The 24,032-nt window shown below is 41.2% G+C and overlaps 1 protein-coding gene across 1 annotated transcript in view; it reads right to left on the bottom strand.

Annotated features, from left to right (window-relative positions):
• CPE (carboxypeptidase E) overlaps positions 1-24,032 on the bottom strand; it is a 61,552-nt gene that overhangs the window by 16,949 nt on the left and 20,571 nt on the right. The window lies entirely within an intron of this gene.

The following is a 24,032-nucleotide window of genomic DNA, read 5'->3' as shown; positions in this document are numbered from 1 at the left end:
CATCCGACAAGTGCCCTAAAATATAATTTTGGTGATACACGATCATAATCTCCATAAATTAATGTTGGAAAGTCCTATTAATCTGTCAGCTATATGTGTCTGTAATAATAGCAACTACTTCATATCTGAAGTGTCCTGGGGTGGGCCTAGTGCTATCTCATAGCCATGGGAATTGACCTCACCTCACCTTAGAGGCAACAGAAGGCTGCTAGCAACATATCTCTGATTTGCAGCTTGCGGGGCCCCCATAACACTAGCAACCTCATAGTAGAGAAGAGCGGCCTTCCCCAACCTGGCGCCCTCCAGATGTTTTGGTCCACAATTCCAATCTTCCCTGATCATTGGGCCATGCTGTTTGGGTCTGACTGGAATTGGGAGTCCAACATCATCTGGCTGGAGAAGGCTAGAGTGACAAATTACTTGGAAAAATGCTTTTTGATCTACATTTGTTTTTGATACAACCAAAGGTTAGAATCTGCTTTTTGAAAGCTTGGGCCTTATATTACAGCTACATAGAAAGCATGTTTGTGAATGAAGAAGCATGAGAACCTTCTATAAGACTTGCCAGATTCCTGGATCTTTTCATTGTTGAAAATCATAAATGGACTCATAGAAAGTACAAAAAATACTGGGCATGGAGGAAGATACAAGGTTACTTGTTGTCTGAATATCAGAAACAAATCCTGAACAGTTTTTCTAACAATTTTATGTAAATAGAACCTCACAGACTACAGAGTAAAATTTAAGGCTTAGACTTCTTTATGAGCAGCATTTTGTCTGAAACTTAGAATAAAATTGTACTTTCTAATGTTATTTCCATTCTCTGCTAAACATTAGGGGAAATCCAGTGTGACTTGTGTGTTACTAAGCTTGGTGTTTCTGATTATATCCATTTGCCTGTCAGCTTTAAATATTAAAATATGTACACAATTTTTGCAGCCATACATTTTTTTCAAATATAAACACCATAAGAAACAGGAAATGAATTAATCTAAATATATTTGAAGTCTGAATTCTGTCATGTTTTTGCCTTCAATTACAGTGAAATTATCCAGAAATCACTTTAAAAGACAATTTTGCAAGAAAGAAATTGATCATTTCTGCTCACAGGAAAATGACAATTATGGGGAAAGTAAAGCTCAGTCTGTTTTCAAGGCATCTGGGAAACAGGTTTTTAAAGTACTATCTGACATACAGGAAATCTGTGATTTGTGCAGTTTTAATACTGAATGTGTAGGAGGAGAAGGCATGCAGCTTGTACACAGCTTAGTTCACAATCAAGTGAGACAGAACAGCTTCTCTTTAAGCCTAATGTGGTCTCATCGACATCTGCTGTGTTAAATTAGGTTTAATCAGCTATGTACCTGGTTATATATTAGCATTCCATGCAACAATTTCCAGAAGCATTCAGGACAATCCCAGAGCTATTTCCACTAATGTTAACTGGAGTATTACATCAGTATTTACTTTAATGGCAGCAGAAGGTGGGTTTGAGAGTTTTTTGAAATTCATTCCTCAAAACCTTTCTACTATGCTGGAAGGAAATGTTCCAAGGACAAAAACACCAGGGACAAAAGAATGAAGGTGGGGTGCAAGAACCTACATGCCAAAAAAAGTCACAGTCCTAGACCTCTTCCACTTGAGACAATAGACCAGGCATGTCCAACAGGTAGATTGTGATCTACCAGTAGATCACTGGATGTCTGTGGTAGATCACTGCTAGATTGCTAGATCACTGGCACCCCTAAAAAAAGCTCACCCAAAATTTTCCTCCTCCCTAAAAAAAGCTGAACTATGACCTGAAGCCCTAAACAAAAATGGGCCTCCCTCCCTCCTAAAAGAAGCTCAACAAGTTTGACCTAAACCCAAAAAAACAGGGCTTCCCTTCCTTAAAAAAACTCAACAGCTTTGACCTGAACCCCCCAAAAGGGGGTAGATCACTCCCAGTTTTTAACTCTGTGATTAGATCAGAGTCTCTTTGGGAGTTGGCCACCCCTGCAATAGACTATAAGCCTTGCTTCCCTAACACTTAAACATCTTGTTCATGAAGAAGAAGCTACAAAGTGTTGAGTTCTTTATCTGGGAACCAACAACTAAGCCATGTAAGATATATTTATTTGACTTGAAAGCTGTCTAATTCGCACTATTGTCTGATGCACAAGTTACTGCCACTATGGAGCAGTCTTGAATTCAAATAGAGTCGTTTTCTCTACTCCTCTACCAAACTGCTCCTTAAAAGCTGTGAACTTTCCATTGGGGTTGGGGCAAAGGAGAAAACCATCTGATGAACATGATGAGCTTGACGGCTTCCAGACCTGATATCAACAAATTTAATGGCCAAACTAGGGAGACAGAGAGCGTTAGAATCATAGAATCATAGAGTTGGAAGAGACCACAAGGGCCATCAAGTTCAACCCCCTGCCAAGCAGGAAGGCTTCAATGTCAAGGTCACCGAGGTTCTTGGCTGAATGTTGCCACTGCACTTTTTTGGAACACTGTGAGTTTTCCCAGTAGTCTTCCCTGCCCCATTAGATCTTCCTCGACCTAAGAATTATTTGGCTCTTTTGTTCACTTTCCTTTACTTGCTGGCTATTGCTGGAGCAGCCTTGCTAATGATGCTGCGGGGGCTCTGAAGGATTTTAAGTGTTTCTGTGGAAAGCTACTCATGCCAGAACTCACTCAGTCTGTTGGAAGAGCGATCAAAGCGAGTGTTAGTGCTTTCTCCCAAATAATAGGCCATAAACAGTTGTTGTTTTTCCTCTTGCAATTTCTTGGCCACCTGGTGGAAACTCTTACAACATATGGTTCTTAAATGTAAAGTACATGCTGATCTCCGCCAGCAATTCCTAGATCAACTCTGCATCCCCAAATGGAAACCAGAGTTGGAGGTCAGAGCTGTGTTGCGCCTAGACACTGGGGAGGTGGTAATTCTGTATTGATTTGTTATGGGTGTTTGTATGTGATGCCAATAAAAGGTTTGATGGTGATGAAGTGCTCTTCCGGGAGAGAAAGCAACATCTTTGTTCCTGCCCCTGTCATCCTGGGGAAGTGACTTTCATCATTGTTGAAGGTGGCCTCCTATGCCTGACTTAGCTATTTCAGCATTCCCAATCTAGTGCCCTTTTGATGTTGCTGGACTACAACTTCCATCAGTCCTGACCATTGCCTATGCTAACTGGGCTGATGGAAGTTGTATTTCAAAATGTCAGGAGGACACCAGGTTGGTAATGTGTGCTTTATTCATATACAGCAATGGGCTAACTAGATTCCTCTGTTTATTGTGTGCATTATGAGCAAATATAGTTCTCTGCTATTTGTAATCTGTGTAAGATACCGATAGTTCATTGTGAGGTATATTTTACATTTTTTAATATATCTTTTGCAGACTGCAGAAGATGTGTCGTTTCATTTCTGCCAACTGTCCATCAAGTCAATAGGACAGTTCCATTTCATTCAAAAATAGTGTATTATTGGTGGATTTATAATGGACCACCCACACATCATTCTACTATAAGCACAGTATTGCCACCTGCAGGGACACCCTTGTGCCTTAGTGCAACAAAAGCAGGTCCAGAAAAGTTAGAAAATTTGAGAAAGTTACGGGAAACACACTTACTGGAAATGTCTGCCCCAAAACATTTGCAGGTGCAAAGTATTGAAAGCAGGATTGCATATAACCACCCTAATACCACCATGAGCACAAATATTCATGAATGAACAATAAAAGGATGTCTGGGGAAGCCCACAGTGAAAATGTCACTTTGGCACTAGTAAGACTGCAGGTGCCCAGAAATAATCAGGAACTAGGTGAAAAACATAAGCTCAATGTAGAGGAAAAATATGATAGTGGCTTTACTTTCATAACTTGGTTTCATTTCTCCTTTCTCTATCCAAATATTTCCCCTTAAAATAGTTCAGTTTCGTCATACATTTGGAAATGCATTTAACTGGGTGAATTGCTGAAGTTTGTCTCCTTTAAAGTACAGACTATGGAAGCTGCATTCTCCAAGCATTAAAGGGTAGCATAAACACACACCATGAATGCATGCATGCATACTTACATGAAAACACGCAGGACATTCAAAACTATCTTGAATGAATACTGTAGTGCAGTGGTAGGCAGCCTAAGGCCCGTGGGCTGGATGCTGCCCAATCGCCTTCTCAATCCGGCCTGCGGGTGGTCTGGGAATCAATGTGTCCTTTTATTTAAAATGCATCTCTGGGTTATTTGTGGGGCATAGGAATTGGTTCTCCCCCCCCCAAAAAAAATAGTCCGGCCCACCACATGGTCTGAGGGATGGTGGACCGGCCCACGGCTGGAAAAGGTTGCTGACCACTGCAGTGTAGTGCCTGTAGTTCCAACAGCAATGAACACCATTGATTATTATCAGAATTATAGTCAGAAGACAATCTCGTATAAGCAGGCTAAATATGAGCTGCCCTTCCTTGTTCAATAGGGTGTGATGTTTTCTTTTAATAATATTATATGCCCATTATCAAAGGTAAAGATGACTAATACCTAATGCTCATTAGCTTTAGCTATTGCCCTTTATGGATAACCACGGTGCTCGCGGAAGGCTTCCATAACGTAAAATGTGACTTTTTGTTTGATTGATTCAAGGAAAAACAAACACAGGAAGAACACGGCAGATTAATGCTGTCGCATCACCTTATCCCCTTATTCAGTCTTGCCAAAATAAACAGGTGAAGATAAATATGTTAGGGGGATGAAATTTTATGATCACAGTGACAAAGAGAGAGAGGATTAAAAGGTGCACTATTTAACACTGCCTGCAAGAAAGTTGAGGGAATCTCTTGAGAGAGTAGTTTAGCTAGATTTTTTAAAAAAAAAAAAAAAACCAGGCATCACAGCAGTGACCCCAAAGTAGCATTACCTGAGATAGTCAAATGTTGCAAATTACATCTTCCATCACCCCTGACCATTGGATGTGCCTGCTGGGACATGAGAGGAGTTGTAGTCTCTCTCTGGAACTTCCTGTTCTTAGAGCTGCTAAGAGCTGCTCTTTTGCATGTTTTATTCTGCATGCTAAATGCACAGATTCAACATACACATTTGAGCCCACCACATTTGTATCTGATTCTGGCATGTGCTAATGTGCCCGCCAGTACCTCCTATGGTGCCCACATAAGGCCTGAGAAAAAATCCCCTCAAAAATCCACAGGAGGCTGTTTGCTCTTCCTGTTCAATTTCTCTCTGCACTGGTTTGGTCTCTCCCACACTGGACACATACTTATGCTGACCTGTCCCTGGATACCAGAAGTGGACACCCTCCCCTCCTTCTGTTCTGAACAGAGGTACGAAGGGCGAGTGCCTTAGTGGCTGATGTAGACACCTTTTGCCTGCTGATGGGGGGGGGTATATACGGTACCTGTCCTGCACCATTCTGTGGTCCTGTCTCTTCTTCTGCTCTTTTAGATAAGGCAGCCATTTTGTGTTATGCCACATCCCTTGGCAGCCATTTTGTTATTGGCACCCACAACCCTTTCTCAGTATTCTAAATGTTCTCACTGGTCCCCCAAAGTTGGGCGTCTCTGTTCTACAGGGGACTTAGCTATACCTCAATGTGGCATGTGCAAGTCTGGAGCGGGAAACATGTACTGTGGAGGGAGGAACCCTCACTCTTAAGCAAGTTTCTAGCTTTCGGACATTTTAGTAAGTGCATTTTCAGCTTTGTCATCTTTCCCCACACAATAAACCCACTGCCACTCCCCCTGTTTCTCTTTTAAAATGCTAAAGGACATTTGCAACTGGTAATTCAGTCTTCCATATGTGGATGGAATCAAACCATCTGCAGGAGAACACAGTAAAAAGTTAAGCCAACACCCAAAAAGCCACTCCCTCCCTCTTCTAAACATCAGGTTGTTGTCACGTCCTTGCCTTTTTCTCTTCACTTCAGTTGCGGCTGCATCGTGATGGTTTCAGTTAACGTTCACAGCCTTTATGTAGGCTGCTATGATGCTTGAAAGATGGGTGCTAGAAAGCCTCAAAATAGCAGCTGTTAAGAATGGATAGTAGGAAGCAGAGAGAACATGGGAGGCCAACATGAAGACCAGAAACAAAACACTGCAAAAATCTCTCTGCTGTGGAGGCTTAGTGACCATAGCTGCCAAGTTATCCCTTTTTTACAGGGATTTTCCCTTATGCTGAATAGGCTTCCTCGCGAGAAAAGGGAAAACTTGGCAGCTATGGCTTAGTGTCCAGCCCCAAAACCCTTTTAGCATGCTGATGCTACGACTCAGGATGGAAACATCTGCTGAAGTAAAGCGGGGAAGCGCAACTCAGTGTATTTCTCCACCCACTGCTTAGTAACTTTAACACACATCCAACCCATAGTGCTTGGTTTAGGAAGCAGGGATTCTGGGTCAGAGAAAGCAAGTTTAATATAAAGAGAAGTCCTGGACCTCCTGCCTTTAAAAAGGAGGAGGAGGAGGAAATGCCAGGAATGTACATGTCAGCTAGCATGACATCTTTCTTACAATTGGTACTTCCTAACTAACAAGAGCAAAAATGAAATGACATATGCAGGATTGCATATAACCAACCTAATACCACCATGAGCACAAATATTCATGAATGAACAATAAAAGGATGTCTGGGGAAGCCAGTATGCAGTATGTATTCCCCCACCCGGTATGCAGAGCTGTTAAGCGTGCAAAAAAAGTAGTCAGAGCAAAAGCAAACATCATCATGGCTGGAGCATAATCATGAAGGATGTGTGTTGACTTAAGAACTAGTGGCCTGTAGCCAAAGATTTGGCTGATAAAGCTCCAATCGCTATGTGAAATTGATCTTGCTTGAGTACCTCTCAGCTTTTCCAGCTTCTTGGGGCCAAGACCTTCAAAATGCCACTTCTGTGTTTGCACCACTGACACTAACACAAAGCTCCCCCTTTCCCTTCACCCTGTCTTTCTTGACTTACTGCTTATCCCATTCTTTGCTGGAAGCCATATCCCATCCCCCCCCCCAGGAAAGAGATTCTGTTGTCCTTACCCCACAGGGGAATTCTGGATTGGGGGGGGGGAACGGGACTGGAATGGGTAGTAATTGGCAAAACTGCTTTCTCTGGGTGGAGAAGCACATGCAGCTGCTCTTCCTAGCTCAGCAGAGCAAAGAGAAGGGAAGGTGGAAGCTGCTGCACACTCGGTGCACATTCAGTGCGCACTCTCATCTCATCTTCCTCGTCTCCTTCTTTGGCTACGAAAACTCTCCTGCCTTCACCTGAAAGGGGGACATCAGCAAAGGCAGCTGTATGTGCAAGTGACAAGAAGGCCCTCCAGTCAAAGGTTCCCCACCCCACCTGATTTTAAAGAGACATTTAGAAGATATAACAAGATCAATAAGACACATTATATAGCTAGAGAAGAAAAATACATCAATGTTCAGCCCCTTCTGAACAGAATTTTGTCGATTACACTTCAGCACAGAACAGAAGCAGAGAGCTAATCTGTGTGACTCATCTCCGGAGACTGTGTGGGTGGAAAACAGGACCAGAAGGCAAAGACCACAGAAGTGTAAATTTCTATGTATGCCATAACCAGATAATGTACGGGAGCAGAGCAGTGTATGTTGAACTTCTTTGTAAGTAACATGGTTGCTGCCCAAAAAAGATTTCGAAGGAAACAGTTTGAAGGGTTGGAAGATTATATATGTGAATATCTGATTGGTATTATACATTTTTTCACTAGTCATGTATGTTTCCATTCACTTTATTCTCAAGCAATACAGAAGATATAACCAGCAGAAGACAAATTATAAGATCAGAAGGTTGTCCAACACAACCATCCACAACCAAATAATAATAATAACAATAATAGCAACCCCAAGTCATTATTTACCGAACAGCTGAATTCAGTAACAAACTAACAAAGTTCAGGTCAAAAGTAATTGAAAGAGATAGAACCAACTTAGAAACATAAAAGGCCACAAATTACATTTCTCTATGACTAAGTGAAATATTAAAGTGGCAAACCTCCTCTCCCCAGATTTCTAATCCCAAATGATTTTTGGTCTTACAGCTGTGCCTCATCAATCCCATAGAGTCAAGAACTTGGGTCTCAACCAATCCCCTTGTGTCTCCATCCCCACGCACAGGAAGCCACATTGCACAGGAATTCCTGGTTTACCTTCTCCCATACTTGTTGCTCAGGGAACCTGGAGCCTAAAAGTCAGCTGCTGTTTATGCATTTGCATGTCATGTCACATCCATCTTCAGGTTTACTGAACTTCTCACCTGCCTCTTCTTATTCTCTCTGAACCCCCCCCCCTCTTTTTTAATTGTCTGCTTCCTGCATTAAGCACTTTCTCTCTCTTCCATCACATCTGTTCATCATTATCAGAAATGTACAGAAGCATTTTGGCATCATATAAAACCACCCAAACACTGAGTTCTGGTCTGTGTTCCCTCACCATCTAAGGGTGGGGATAATACTGACACAGGCCTTTTCTGTCATGGTACCAAGGCTTTCAGACTCTTTTTTTGCCTCTAACAATTAACTGCCATTCATTTGTTTTATTTTCTTATAAAGTAGAACTAGTCTTGTTATCAAAATTTCCCTATTTTTTATTTTATTTTTTGTATTGTATAATATAGCCCCAAAAGCTCAGTTCCCTTTTGTTCATTCTGGGGCCTAACCCTTTCTCTCCCACACTTTGGAGGGGAATTTCCTTGGACCTATACAGTGTTGTGATATCTGTGCTCTTGTCATATTTAATCTATTTTATAACTATGCCACTGTCTCACTAAGTCCCTTGGAATCATAGAATCATAGAGTTGGAAGAGACCACAAGGGCCATCCAGTCCAACCCCCTACCAAACAGGAAACACCACCATAGCATTCCTGACAGATGCCTGTCAAGCCTCCGCTTAAAGACCTCCAAAGAAGGAGACTCCACCACACTCCTTGGCAGCAAATTCCACTGTCGAACAGCTCTTACTGTCAGAAAGTTCTTCCTAATGTTTAGGTGGAATCTTCTTTCTTATAGCTTGAATCCATTGCTCCGTGTCCGCTTCTCTGGAGCAGCAGAAAACAACCTTTCACCCTCTTCTATATGACATCCTTTTATATATTTGGACATGGCTATCATATCACCCCTTAACCTTCTCTTCTCCAGGCTAAACATACCCAGTTCCCTAAGCCGTTCCTCATAAGGCATTGTTTCCAGGCCTTTGACTATTTTGGTTGCCCTCCTCTGGACACGTTCCAGCTTGTCAGTATCCTTCTTGAACTGTGGTACCCAGAACTGGACACAGTATTCCAGGTGAGGTCTGACCAGAGCGGAATACAGTGGTACTATTACTTCCCTTGATCTAGATCAGGCATCCCCAAACTACAGCCCTCCAGATGTTTTGGCCTACAACTCCCATGATCCCTAGCTAACAGGACCAGTGGTCAGGGATGATGGGAATTGTAGTCCAAAACATCTGGAGGGCCGAAGTTTGGGAATGCCTGATCTAGATGCTAGGCTATACTCCTATTGATGCAGCCCAGAATTCATAACACCTTTCTTATCAAGCCATATTTACATTTCTAACTAAAATCCAATGTTGCACAGAAATACATGAATGAATACCCCCTCATAGTTCAATTGGTTACGCCCTGTGAACACTACAAATTACAGTTGTAATATGCCCTGGAAACAAATGCTCAAATAACTAAATGGATTCACTGAATTCTGACAAGGATTCAAACATTCCAAATGAAAACCAGTGGCTTGTTCAGAGGGGAGAGGCTACTGAAGCAACAGAAATCAGCTTCGCCGAGGCTCCAATGCCTTCTGATCCAGCAACGTTTTTACTAAACATGCAGTCAACCCCCTCCCAAACACACACATCTCAAAATCATAAAATGTGGATATGTGGACTACTTTACAGAGGACAGTCCTCTACCTGTCTGGTCCAAGACCAGTCTAAAGAACCACAAAGGGGGAGAGCAAGAGAGACCCTGAATTTGTCAATCAAAAGCCAGCACCTGGACAGCAACCTGAGCAAATTACAATAATAATAATAATAATAATAATAATAATAATAATAATAATAATAATTTACTTATACCCCGCCCATCTGGCTGGGTTTCCCCAGCCACTCTGGGCGGCTTCCAACCGAATATTAAAAACAGTACAGCATTAAACATTTAAAAACTTCTCTAAACAGCGCTGCCTTCAGTTGTCTTCTAAAAGTAAAATAGTTGCTTATTGCCTTGACATCTGCTGGGAGGGCATTCCACAGGGTGGGTGCCACTACCCAGAAGGCCCTCTGTCTGGTTCCCTGTAAACCTCACTTCTCGCAATGAGGGAACTGCCAGAAGGCCCTCAGTGCTGGATCTCAGTGTCTGGGCTGAACGATGGGGGTGGAGACGCTCCTTCAGGTATACAGGACCGAGGCCGTTTAGGGCTTTAAAGGTCAGTACCAACACAACAAGGTCACAGTGTTCCCCACTTTGGTAAGCTGTCTTATATTTCTGTTCAAATTAGAGTCATTACTTCTCAATTTACATATGCATTATCATATGCAAGTCCTCATCTGTTCTCTTTTTGGTGATGCATTTTTGTAAGCAATGAACATAGAGGCCACACTAAAATCAAGCTACAGTTTTAGTGAGTGACACATTTTTAGTTTTCAAATAAAAACGGAATGTTATTCTTCATGTGGCCTTACACCTTTCCCAGTTCAGGCATACAGGCTAAATGAATGACAATTCAAGATTATATTTTATGGTCTGTTCTATAACAGCTGCCAAAAATAATGTTTAAAAGGGTATGCTTTCTTTCTTTCTCACTGACTGTCAGATTATATGGGGGTGGGGGAGTTGGTTTCACAGAACGTACACATTCAATTAAAGAACAAGGAGGAGAGGTTTCCAAAAATGCCTGTTTTAGGGATTAATGTCCCATATCTAAGGAAATATAGTATGTTATCTGCAGAAGTTTGGTTCAAATCCTAGGTTGGCTTCAAAGGCAGAAACTGTAAATTTCACATTTCTTTTTTCTTATTAACTTAAAAGGAGTGTATATTGCTGCTCCTTGGTTGTGCTTTGTGACTAGGTAAAAGAAAGAGATTACTGGGAGCACCGTATGAATATGAGAGGTTTGCAAGGCTAGTGTAAATTAAGATTTTCATTTTCGTACATAGTCTGTGTCCTACATAGGCAGTAGAAAGCTGGCACACTACATCTGCCTTTCCCCTGCAAAGCTCTTTATTCAGATGTTGGAACAAATGGCACATCCAGGTACATTACCACATGGGAGCAGCACGTGAATGAGCAGGGAGGAAATACGGTAATTGATGGGCTGGAAGAGAAATAGAATTGTGCCTCTGAATTACAGCTATAAACTGGTCTAGCTTCTCTTTTTTTCCATGGTGGCTTATATTGGGTGGGGCAGCCCTTCCTATTTCTGGTGTGAGCCCTAGGGAGGGTGCAGGCTATAGATGGAGGATAAATTTGATGCAGTATGCATTTAAAACTGAATCTGTTTAATTTGCACTTTGCCAAATTGATTGCTTTGCTTTATTGGGATCTTGGCTGCACACAATACGCAGTACCTTTCATGGTACCTTTCATGGTAAAAGGTAAAAGTAAAAGGGACCCCTTGACCATTAGGTCCAGTCGCGGACAACTCTGGGGTTGCGGCGCTCATCTTGCTTTAATGCAAAGTCAAACCACATTCTTCTGTGTTTCGTGTGTGTGTGTGTGTGTGTGTGTGTGTGTATGCCACTTTTCTACAGGGATCTGTGTCCAAAATGGATCACGTTCAACAAGACAAAAAACAACTCAATTAACATAGAATAAATTCAATGTTCTGACATGTCTTTGTCACAATCAGCACAGTTTCTGTTCTGCTGCAGTTTGGTTTTCCCCAAATACCACATTATACGTTTCCTGTCCACTACTTAGCATTACTTCTGTAAGTTATGAATTTAGTGTAATTAATAACATAATTACTTCCACACCATTCATTTCAGTGTAAATGTGTAAAGTGTAAAGCAGAACAATGTAAAAAAGAAAAGAAAAGCCAACAACAATGGCAATTTCCAATTCTTCAGCACTGGTAGCAAAAAATGTATGGGCTACATTCATTCTAGAAATTTCACCCTACCTTCTATTATACCGCAAGATCAATGTGAAATAATAGCCCAAGGGACAAACGATGCTAATTCAGGCTGGTTTGCTAATGTACTAAAATTAACACAACGTAGATGCTGTTTTCTACATGAATAATTTATTCAAAAACTAAGCTCCTCATCTCTAGTTACATTAATATTTCAAAATGATAATGAACAGGACAAGTTACCCTTGAAACGTATTTTACATTTACACATTGAAATTAGTGGGCCTTGTTACAGTACAAGGGTGAGCATTCTCTCGTTTCCTCTATTAGTAAACCAGATTTGTGCATGTGGGCACTCCAGGTGGGGAAATGTGTTTGAGGACACACGACACTTTATAGCATCAAGAGGCTCTCGAAAGAATCCTCAGCTTAGTCCTATCATTTGCATCTCCTTGCTGCACATTCATATAGGTTAAAATTCCACACATCTGTTCATGGGGCCAAGGAACATAACTTTCAAAATGTATAAACTCGGTTTATATTAACACATTTCTCATATTTGCTCCCCCCCCCCAAAAAAAAGAAGCTGGTTTCCTTCTAGCCTAAGAAGTACATTTATAGGACACTTCGATGTATTAGGCATAGTGCAGAATGGCTAACAATACTCCGCAAACTCAATAATTCACCATATAAAACCAACTTGTCAGGCAAGTGTTATTCCCTGGAGCATCAAGTACAAATGCAGCTTCTGAATTCTAGCTCCTTGGGGAAATAAAGGTGATGTGAACTTTTAGCTGCCACTGTGTTCTCTCTTTTAGCAATTTTCCTCAGCAATGAAATAAAAGTATTAATTTTAAAGGCTGACAATACTCCAGTCGCTGTGGGTAAACATCATCACCTTCAGATAAGTCTCCCATCTGCACAACACATTTTTTTGTGTTTTGTTTGGCTATGCCTTCTAGAAGACAGCAGGTTGTATGGTGTAGTGGTTAGAGCCCAGCTCCATTTGGCCATAAGCCTCCCCAGGTGACTGAGCATTAAGATGTGTTCTTATCACTGTTACTGTACTGATATTGTGCATTGTTTTGATGCATTTTGTTGCCTAATACATGTTGTAAATCTCTTTAAGACTTCTTTCATACAAAGTGATATACAAGTTTAATAAGTCAATTAAAATTCAGAACCTCAGAATCATGGATTGGAAGGGACCCTGGATGTCATCTAGTCAAACTCCATGCTCACTGCACCATCAGTACCTGCTGCATGGCTAGAACAAATAAATGTCACCTGTTAGCAGCCGATGGGATGCAGGGAAACTCAATCATCATAACAGAGAGAACAGCAACATTTATCTCCTCCTCTCATTGAAATTTTCCTCCACAGCTGGTCATTAGAAGAATTTGCAGCTAAGAACTGGTGCCCGAGATTGCTTATTTCCTCCTCAGTCCCAATCCATTCTCCTTTTGCGTCATGTCTTTTTACATTTAAGGGACACGGGTGGCGCTGTGGTCTAAACCACAGAGCCGAGGGCTTGCCGATCAGAAAGTTGGCAGTTTGAATCCCCACGGCGGGGTGAGCGCCCGTTGTTCGGTCCCAGCTCCTGCCAACCTAGCAGTTTGAAAGCACGTCAAAGTGTAAGTAGATAAATAGGGACCGCTCCGACGGGAAGGTAAACGGCGTTTCCGTGCGCTGCTCTGGTTCGCCAGAAGCAGCTTTGTCATGCTGGCCACATAACCCAGAAGCTGTCTGCGGACAAATGCTGGCTTCCTTGGCCTATAGAGCGAGATGAGCGCCGCAACCCCAGAGTCGTCTGTGACTGGACCTAACGGTAAGGGGTACCTATACCTTTTTACATTGAAAATCTGAGGGTAGGGATATATAAAATAATAAATAAATTCCCCAACCAAGTGATGACCAGGAGTCCTTGTCAGGGATAAAGGTGGGATATTAAATGAATGAATGAATGAATGAATGAATGAATGAATGAATGAATGAATGAATGACTGTGTATTTCCAACAAAATCAGCACTGCACTAAGGAAGATAATGCCAACACTGGTGAAGCCCTACAAACTCCTGGGGAGGGGGTTCATTTTAAAGTTCTCCCAGCAGTTCAGGAGCTGCTCGTGGACAAATGGCACCCACACAGCTGAAAGACTGTTTAAAGGGCATTTACACATTCTTTTTTTACTTTGAAGCAAACGCTAGACAGCATATTCTTCAGAAGGCAGCTCTTTTCCCCAGACAGAAAACATTTGGAGTCCCCTGATCCTCCTTTCAGAAAACACCTATTATGATAGAAAGTACTTCGTAAACACTTCCAATCACTTAAATTACAATTGTACTCATAGCAACACATTAAAACTCCTTTCAGAATTCCTCCTCTCTCTTTTATTTTAATCCAAGAGATTTTTCACAGAGCTAAAGTTGTGTGGCCATTCATTTTGCAGTAAGAAGTATTTAAGATGCACAGCAAGCCTTTAAGATTTCCACACTTTGGGTCTCAATATACAAGAAAGCTTTAGAAACAGACCTGGTATTCTGTTTCTCAAGAGAGGTGACTATTTTGTTATTTCCCAGCAATTAGTCACAGTTCTCCTTTGAAAATCAACTAAGTGCATATCCTCCTGCTGAAGTATTCAGTTTATTATTTCTTTTTGTTTGTTTGTTGCTTGTGTGTGTTGCTTGTGTGTGGAAAGATGTGGATCATTTTTGTTCTTCTTTCTGCTAGTCCTAACAAAGACCAGACACAAAAGCTGTGTGTAGGATAGAATTCATTTTGCATATAAGCCTTAGAAAACCTTTAGTTAATACCTGTTCCATATGCAACAGTTTTTGTTTTTTAGGTGTAATTAAATTGATGTATTGCTTCAGTTTTATTAATTTCTCTAGATTCCCCCACCTTTGTGGTCTGCCTGGCCCCAAAGATCTCACTCTCTGTACACAGCAGATCCCATATTGTTGAATTATTGTAATTTATTATGGGACCTCATGGAGAAGGGAAGGCAATATATCTAATGAAATAATGAAAAATGTGAACTGAGAATGCCTCCTAGACTATTCTACATAATATTCTGCAACACAAAGGGGGTTCACAGTGGGCATTTTATTTTTATCTATTTATTTAGTGTTGCCATATGTCCCCTTTTTCCAGGACACACCCACTTTTTCAGAATTAAAATGTCCAGGCGTATTTTTAAAATTTGGCAAAATGTCTGGGGTTTTTTATTTGGGTTTTTTGTTTACAGTAACCAAAGAATTTTTTTCTAGTGTGTTATACTCAGATCTAAGGCACCTGGCTAAACTAGCCTGCAACAGAGAATCACAGCAGAGCAGCATCTTAAACTAGCTACATACAGTACTGTATAAATCCCTTCTCTTGTGGCTGAACTAAAAGGACGCAGGCTCAGCTACAAGATCTCCGAGAAGGAATCTAGGAGGGCAAGAGTTAACATCCCAGTGCCCTTAAGGAGATTACATATGTACATGTTAAACAGTTTAACTGTGCACACTTATGTTCACAAAGACGTGAACATAAACCCAAATACTTTCATGCGGCAAGTGAGGGAGCAATATGTATTCTACCAAGAAACACACAAACATTTTATTTTCACAACAACCCTGTGAAGTTGGTTAGGCTGATAATAGAGTCGGGCTCAAGTTCACCCAGTGAACTTTATGGGTAAGCAGGGATTTGAGCCAGAGTTTTTCCAATCCTAGTCCAGAACATTCATCATTAAACCATACTGGATCTTGTGAACTCTTGCATGCACTCTAGACTATTCCCAAGAATCTTCCTAAATCAGAAAAAGATTGATAACAATGCTATTATTAATTTGTATTATCCTATTAGTATTACTAGCATAAGCAGCTTTCCTACCACTCAGTGCCATAAAATACAAAAATACAAATCAATCAATAAAAAGGTTCATTCAAAGAAAAACTTGAAACTCTCTGGATAAGAGCAGCTAATGAGTTGCAAGTTATATAGTGCCTGGAGAATTGTACCTGTGAGTTCATGCCTACTATTGTCATGGAGAGAAGGCAGAGCCTCAGGTAGTCAAGGCATAAGGGATGGGAAAATCCTAGAACTAAAAAATTAAAATTAAAGGCAAGCTCAAGTTAAAGGTAACGTGAATTTTCACATCTGCTATTACTGCATTCAGCATTTGACACCTCTAGTTTTATTTGGAAAATAAAACTTTATTTGTTTTTCCTGTGCAGTTTGCTTTCATGCAGTTTAGCAACTAATGGTTTTCACAGAGTCTGTTCCATTGAACTCCATGAAGACTGCATGGAGTACAAAAGTTGTTGCAAATCAGCCTTTTCGATATCACACTTATGATGTTACAAGCATCCATGCAATATGATCACAAATGGCCAGCCAGATTTGGGTGGTTTGTAGGGAGGAATGACAAAGAAGAAGAAAATATGGCAGATAATAAGAGCACAATCCTAACCATGTCTACTCAGAAGTAAGTCATATTTAATTTGCTAGGGCTTACTCCCAGGTTAAGTGGGGTTAGGACTGCAGCCTAACTTGTTCTTTAAAAGTATAATAGTCTAACACTAGGGAAGGGAGACTGGTGTGGTAAATACCAGACTTCACATGGTTTGCTCACCCAAGGTAGCATGGAAAACCAGAGTTATAGACTACACAATAATATGTGTGAGCAGAACATTAATTAATGCTGTAAACCAGGCACCCCCAAACTGCGGCCCTCCAGATGTTTTGGCCTACAACTCCCATGATCCCTAGCTAACAGGACCAGTGGTCAGGGATGATGGGAATTGTAGTCCAAAACATCTGGAGGGCTGAAGTTTGGGGATGCCTGCAGTTAACTAAGGTTGTTTCAAGATACAACATAAATCATTAAAAAGAAATGGGTTGGAACCAGACTGTTACATGGACTTAGGTCCCATGAAAATTAATGTGGAAAAATCAGTCATGACTAAATGAAGTCCCACTGATTTCAAAAGGACCAAAGCAAAAATAACTCACACAGGATTGAACCCTCTCTTTTTAAAAAATAAAGCAAGTTTTTAACAGCTGGGGCTTGATTAATAAGGTAAACAAAGGAAGAAGAAAACATGATTTAAAAACTAAGCTTTTATATCAGCACAGTGGTTAAACATATGGGAAAGCATTTTTGTAAATCTCATTTGCTACTGCTTTAAATGAACGTCACTTCAACATTCTGTATCATTGATACTTAACTCCTTCAAATTTAAGCAAAATGGGTAAGACAATGACAGATAATTGTTGGAGATGAGCTTTACTCAGAGCAGGTGACTTTCATAAGCTGGGGGGTGGAAGGTGTACTAATTTGAGCATACTGTAAAGTAATTATTATTAGACAAATTACTACAGATCTGTCATCATTAAGATTTCTTTTAGGATACATCAAGGATGTAATGGCATGTGAAAAGCCAGGATTGGTCAATTACTTAACTGCTTCATATTGAACAGAGGTGGCAAATAAATGGGAAGGTGCTTTATATGACCCACCTTACATTCTAAGCTCTGCTTGAAGAAGGGGTTACTAGTACAATGAGATTTTTTTTAAAAAAGAAATAATAATAATTTGTTTTTTGAATAATTGCTTTCAAAAGAAAACAGCTATAGACAATTTAAAATTCTGAGGCTAAAATCAGTTAAATCAGCATAAGGTAATGAATGGATTATTATTATTTTATTGCTATTGTATTACAGATACTGCCATTTGTGCCTACTCTTTGTGATTTGAGAACTTTATACAGTATTGTAGATTACATAGAGAAATGAAGGGCGTGAGGGAGAAACGTTGTGTGTGGCTTTTTCTGTCCTTATTTGAAATGAACTGCTGAGAAGTGCAGACCCAGAATAATAGTGCTTCTGAAGGTTATCATGATTCACAATGGCATTTTGATTATCAGCGTAGTCTAAAGAATCAAACTTGAATCAAAAACTCGCTCCAGAAGCCTTAAACTTTACTAAGCCTTTAATGCACATTGCTTTTAGCAAGATAAAAAAAGAAGCCTTCTGACATTTAAACCACTGTCATTTTTTTAAAAAAAAATGCTTTAAAGTTGTAGAAAACATGCTGATTTTTATTCATATAGCCGCTTTCAAGATCTCTGAATCAGAAGCTCTTCATGTTTTATCCAGTCAATCTGCTGAGCATATTTTTGCATGAACTCATTTCCCAAGGCACCTGAATGTCGTCCTTCTACTGAGTCACTCAGGTAAGCACCTCATTTCACTACAGTACTTTGAAGTGCTTCTTAGAATTCCACCAAATATTGCTATCTTCTCCATTGTGTTGAGCACACCCACAGTATGAACATACAAAGCTGCCTTATACATTGATCTATCATTGTCTACTCTGACTGGCAGAGTCTCAGATATGCCCTCTCCTTATCAGGTTTTGATGTATCTCAAGGTCAGCAAGCCATTTATTTGGCAAACTTCAGTTTGGTTGGCACAGGACGTTCCATTTTCTTCTCTAATTAAAAACCACCCATCTGCTCAGAAAGTCCTCTTCATGTGAGAAAAGATTCTTACATTACTTTGAATAAAGACTTCCATAATATTTCTAGTAAGTACCACTCTATATCAATCCAATTCACACCCACCCACAATCAATAATTTTAATCATTCCAGGGCAGCCCTTTGTCTTCATCTGAATGATGAGTTTAGTTTTCCTTCCAGTCTTGAGAAAAATTCTTATTTTAGTAGTAATAATAATAATAATAATTTATTATTTGTACCCCGCCCATCTGGCTGAGTCTCCCCAGCCACTCTGGGCGACTCCCAATTGAGTATTAAAACAATACAGCATTAAATATTAAAAGCTTCCCTAAACAGGGCTGCCTTCAGATGTCTTTTAAAAATAGGATAACTGCTTATTTCCTTTACATCTGATGGAAGGGCGTTCCACAGGGCGGGCGCCACTACCGAGAAGGCCCTCTGTCTGGTTCCCTGTAACCTCACTTCTCGCAATGCGGGAACCGCCAGAAGGCCCTCAGCGCTGGATCTCAGTGTCTGGGCTGAACGATGGGGGTGGAGACGCTCCTTCAGGTATACAGGACCGAGGCCGTTTAGGGCTTTAAAGGTCAACACCAACACTTTGAATTGTGCTCGGAAATGTACTGGGAGCCAATGTAGATCTCTCAGGACTGGTGTTATGTGGTCCCGGCGGCCGCTCCAAGTCACCAGTCTAGCTGTCGCATTTTGTATTAATACGGTAGCAGTTTCCAGGTCACCTTCAAAGGTAGCCCCACGTAGTCCATTTGGAAGTTCATTAGCAAATTTAGCAGGTTAAAGATTATTGTGGAATTTCAGCATTTCAGCATGATAAAGTTAAACATATGGCTCAGACCTCATGGGACTGTGCTACCTTAGAATGCAGGTGAGAGAATCATGGGACTGCATCCAATCTAAACTTTTTGTCTGTGGAAAGCTAACAATTCAGGAAGAAGTGTTCTACCCGTCTTCTGCCCATGGGCGTAGTCAAGAAATGAAATGTGATCATTCGCATGCATTTTGGGGTGGAGTAGTCCCAGGAGAGTTGTTAGATTTCATTCTACACTTCCTTTCTCTCCCTCCTCCCCTGCCAATTTTGCTTTAGCCCCAAAATCCTGGTTCTGAACTGAGAGGCAGGGCGGGGGGGGGGGGGTGGGGAATAATCTCAGGATTCTGTGACAGTCTAACTTTAGATCTGATGGGAGAAGTTCTCTATTGAAAGTTGAGGAGGGATGAAAGGGGACTAAGATCACTGTATACAACATCACACAGCTCCTCATTTACAAAAGATCAAAGTGATTTGGTTCCCTCTCATTTCACATTCCCTCTGAGATTCACAAACACACACACAAACAAATCAGTGTCATTTTACTGACATTTTAAAATGCTAAATCAATAGTAACTAGGCTGTCCCTTCTTCCACAATTTGCACCTTAGAGTTCGTGCATTTTATGTTGCACATTATGAATGCCTCATATTCAGGTCAAGGGAAGATGCAGGTGTTTTTTGCTTTTTGCTTCTTCTTTTTTGCAGTTCCTACAAGAGGAAGTAAACTGCTTGAAATTTCCATATCCAATCTGTCATTCTCCATTCCCAATTAAAAGTGTAAGCCAACCTCCTACCTGCAGGCCAAATTAGGCCCAACAAGAGCCCTAATTTGGCCCACCCATGAAGTTTTCCCTAAACAATGCTCTCCTTCCCCCACACCTGATGTTGTATGTGGCATCAGGTATAGGGCAGGTAAATAGAATTGCTCCAAAGGAACAATGGTGAGACTTAAACTTCTGGTGGTTACTCAGCAAGAGAAGGTTGCTGGTGTGATATGCACCCAGTAAAGGGCATCACTCACTGCCCAGGCTGCGGGATTCTGCACCAGCTACAGCCTCCAGACTATCCATAAAGGAAGCCTCACATTGAGCACATTGCAGTACAGTGTACCTCGGGTTACAGACAGTTCAGGTTACAGACGCTTCAGGTTACAGACTCCACTAACCCAGAAATAGTACCTTGGGTTAAGAACTTTGCTTCAGGATGAGAACAGAAATCACACGGCGGCGCAGCAGCAGCAGCGTGAGGCCCCATTAGCTAAAGTGGTACCTCAGGTTAAGAACAGTTTCAGGTTAAGAATGGACCTCCAGAATGAATTAAGTTCTTAACCAGAAGTACCACTGTAGTCTAAATGTCAGGTTACCAGTGCATGAGTCATAGTGGCTAACTATCCCTGACCAGAATGAGTTGCTGTGGTCCTGCCTCTCAGGAATGACTCAGGAATGACATGTCAAAGGATGGCACCCACACCCTTATTGCTCCCTAACTGAGTTTCACTCCTTTGGGTCCACCCTGCTACTGGTATTTCACCACACTACAGCAGTGCTACTGATTTAGTACCGGTAGTTCTAGCAGGATGTCCCAAGACAAATCAGTGCACTTGGAACTGAGACTCAGCTAGTTTAGCTGCAATGAGTCCAGACATGGCTGCCTCCTTTCTTGGGGCATTGCCACAGGAAAGATGACATGTTAATTGCTTGGGTGCACAGGGAAACAGTTTGTGCAGTCACTGTGTTCCTTGCTCAAATCCCCTGTTTTTTAAAAGCTGGCTGGTATTTCTACACAAAGATGTTGTGCTGTGGCACGTTAAAAATTCTTGTCAGCACTGAAAATCAAGACTTAGGAAGCCATCAAAAGAAATGATAATTTGCTTTGCTATGCAAATACTTCGCTACACACTAACGGGGTTTAAGTGGCCTGAATAAAAGACTGCAGCCCAAGACTAGCCTAAGATTTGTCCAGACTGGCAGGAATCCAGGAAGGAGAGACAGCTCCTAAAGCAACTTTCTTCAAGAAGGGGAAGTTGGGAAAGTAGTAGGAAAGTCATGTGTTTATTATCATTCAATACTAACAGTTATAAGCGACGTGACCTATTGATTTTGAAAATGCAGCATGCTGCCTTTCTGCTATAAAATGGCATTCAAGGTAGCTTGACAATCAGTCATAATAAAAATCCAAAGCAGCAGATAAAAGTACAGTGGAACCTCGGTTTATGAACACCTCGGTTTACGGATTTTCGGTTTACGAATGCCGCGGACCCATCTGGAACGAATTAATTCTCTTTCCATTACTTTCAATGGTAAAGTTCGCTTCAGTTTATGAACAGACTTCCAGAACCAATTACACTCATACTTCGGGTTAAGTATGCTTCAGGTTGAGTACTCCGCGGACCCGTCTAGAACGGATTAATCCACTTTCCATTACTTACAGTGGGAAAGTTCGCTTCAGTTTATGAACGCTTTAGTTTATGAACAGACTTCCAGAACCAATTGTGTTCATAAACCGAGGTACCACAGTATCAGGACAGAAGATGCAGCAGTTAAATAATCACAACGGCCAAGAACTCAAAACACAAGAACCAGAGAACAGACTGCACTCAGCATCTATACACAGTAGAAAAAGCAGGTTTCTGTCAGCAGACAGTTCTGCAGTCTGACCACACACACAGAAAAGTCATTCTCCTTACTTCTGCAGGGCAGAGAAGGGCCAGTGCTACAGAAAGAGAGAAAACATCTTCCCCTTGAGCTCTCTAAACAAATTAAAGTATAGTGGTACCTCGGTTTACAAACACAATTGGTTCCGCAAGTCTGTACTTAACCTAAAGCGTACTTAACCTGAAGCGAACTTTCCCATTGAAAGTAATGGAAAGTGGATTAATCCATTCCAGACAGGTCCGCAAAGTACTTAAACTGGAAATACTCAAACCGAGGCGTACTTAAACCGAGGTATGACTGTAAAGTACTTAGTTCTTTGGATCTTGGCACTGAAGACATAGCTATAGATAAAAGTTGCAACAGTTAACTGACTAGTTGGGTACATTAAATGAGGTTTGGGGCCTTCAGAACTACAGCTCCCATCAGCTGTAGCAAGAAGGGTGAATAGCCAGGGATTATAGAAATTGTATTTCAGCAACATATTGGGAGGGGTCAAAGGTTCTCCACACCTGTATGAAGTTATTTTGTAAAAATAAAAATAAAAAACCTTTGGGCAGAGCAATCCTAAAGCTGAGGGCAGCTGAGAGGCTGTTGGTGCATAAGAACCAGAAGGATGCCAGTGACCCATCTGGTCCAGCATCTGTTCTCACAGTGGCCAACCAGATGCCTTGAGAAAGCATACAAGGCGAATCTGAGCAAAACAGCCACACACACTCTCTTGTGGTTTCCAGAACTGATATTCAGAAGTATGCTTCCTCTGACTGCAGCATAAATGCCACTGTGCCAGAGAGAGAAGCCTATCACCAGGAAGCACTCATGATGCCAGAACATGCACCGCTGAATACCCACAGAAAGCTGTGTGGACATATATGTTGCACCAAACATTGGTGGGAGGAGTGGTATGTCAGGAGAGGGCATGGATATATAGGATCCTAAGGACCTTCACTGCCTGGACATGACCCCAAAAGGGCACAGGACACAGTACACCTGGAGCTGGTGAGTAATTTCCTTCCTGTTGGAATCAAAACTCCCCACCTCCATCACCACTAAACCTTCTGCCAGCTGGCTAGGCTTCTGCTATGGCTATTGCTCCACTACAGAATCTCTTGGCCATAGGAATCCTCTTCAAATCAATGATACAGATGTCCTTGATTTTTGTTTTCAAATAGTATTTTTTAATACAAGGACTTGTAAAAACTGCATCATCTTGAAAGATACCTTTGTTCTCCTGCTGCACACAGGAATATTGTCTCTGCTAAGATGATGCCTCTTATAGACACATTTGTGCATCATTTAAAAACAAAGACAATACTTCCTTTGTTCAGTTGTATTGATTTTACCTGTACAGAAAACGATGCAAATTGAAATCAATATTTGACTAAAAGTTATTTGTTGGAACATTTATTTGAACATATGAAATTGGATCTTTGGTTCCCATAGCTCTGTATTACTTATGCTGAAATGCTGGAGATATACTGCAAGTCACATTGGAGTCTTCCACAACTCTACATGGAGATGCTAGAAATTTACAGTACACCCCTGTGTATGTTTACCTGAGATTGATGGGACGTATTCCTGTGTGTGTGTAGGACTGCAGGCTGAATCTACATGAAAGCAATGGGCTCTAGCACTGAGCCAGAGCTTCATCCCCCAGTGGGGCCTTCATTAATAAATAGAGTCTATTTATCTATGTCTGTATATATCTACGTCTATAAATAAGGACATGACATGAGTAGTGCAGCTAGATTTACTGAGCCTGCTCAAGTACGCAGTGTGCTGCTTAATCATTCAATCAATCAAACCTGGCTTCAAATCCTACTTACAGCACAAGCCTACACTGTCTGCTCAGCAGTAAATCCCACTAAGTTCAATGGGACTTACTCACAGGCAGGGGATATAGGACTGAAGTCTTAGTCTTATTTAAGAAGTTATTTTAAGGGCGTAAGGGGCATCTATGTCCCAGCATGCTGCTTGAAAGC

This window comes from Zootoca vivipara, chromosome 9 (genome assembly GCF_963506605.1).
Source record: "Zootoca vivipara chromosome 9, rZooViv1.1, whole genome shotgun sequence".
In the NCBI taxonomy this organism is placed as follows: domain Eukaryota; kingdom Metazoa; phylum Chordata; class Lepidosauria; order Squamata; family Lacertidae; genus Zootoca; species Zootoca vivipara.
Note: the sequence above shows the minus strand (reverse complement) of the source record. Positions and strands in the feature narration are given on the sequence as shown.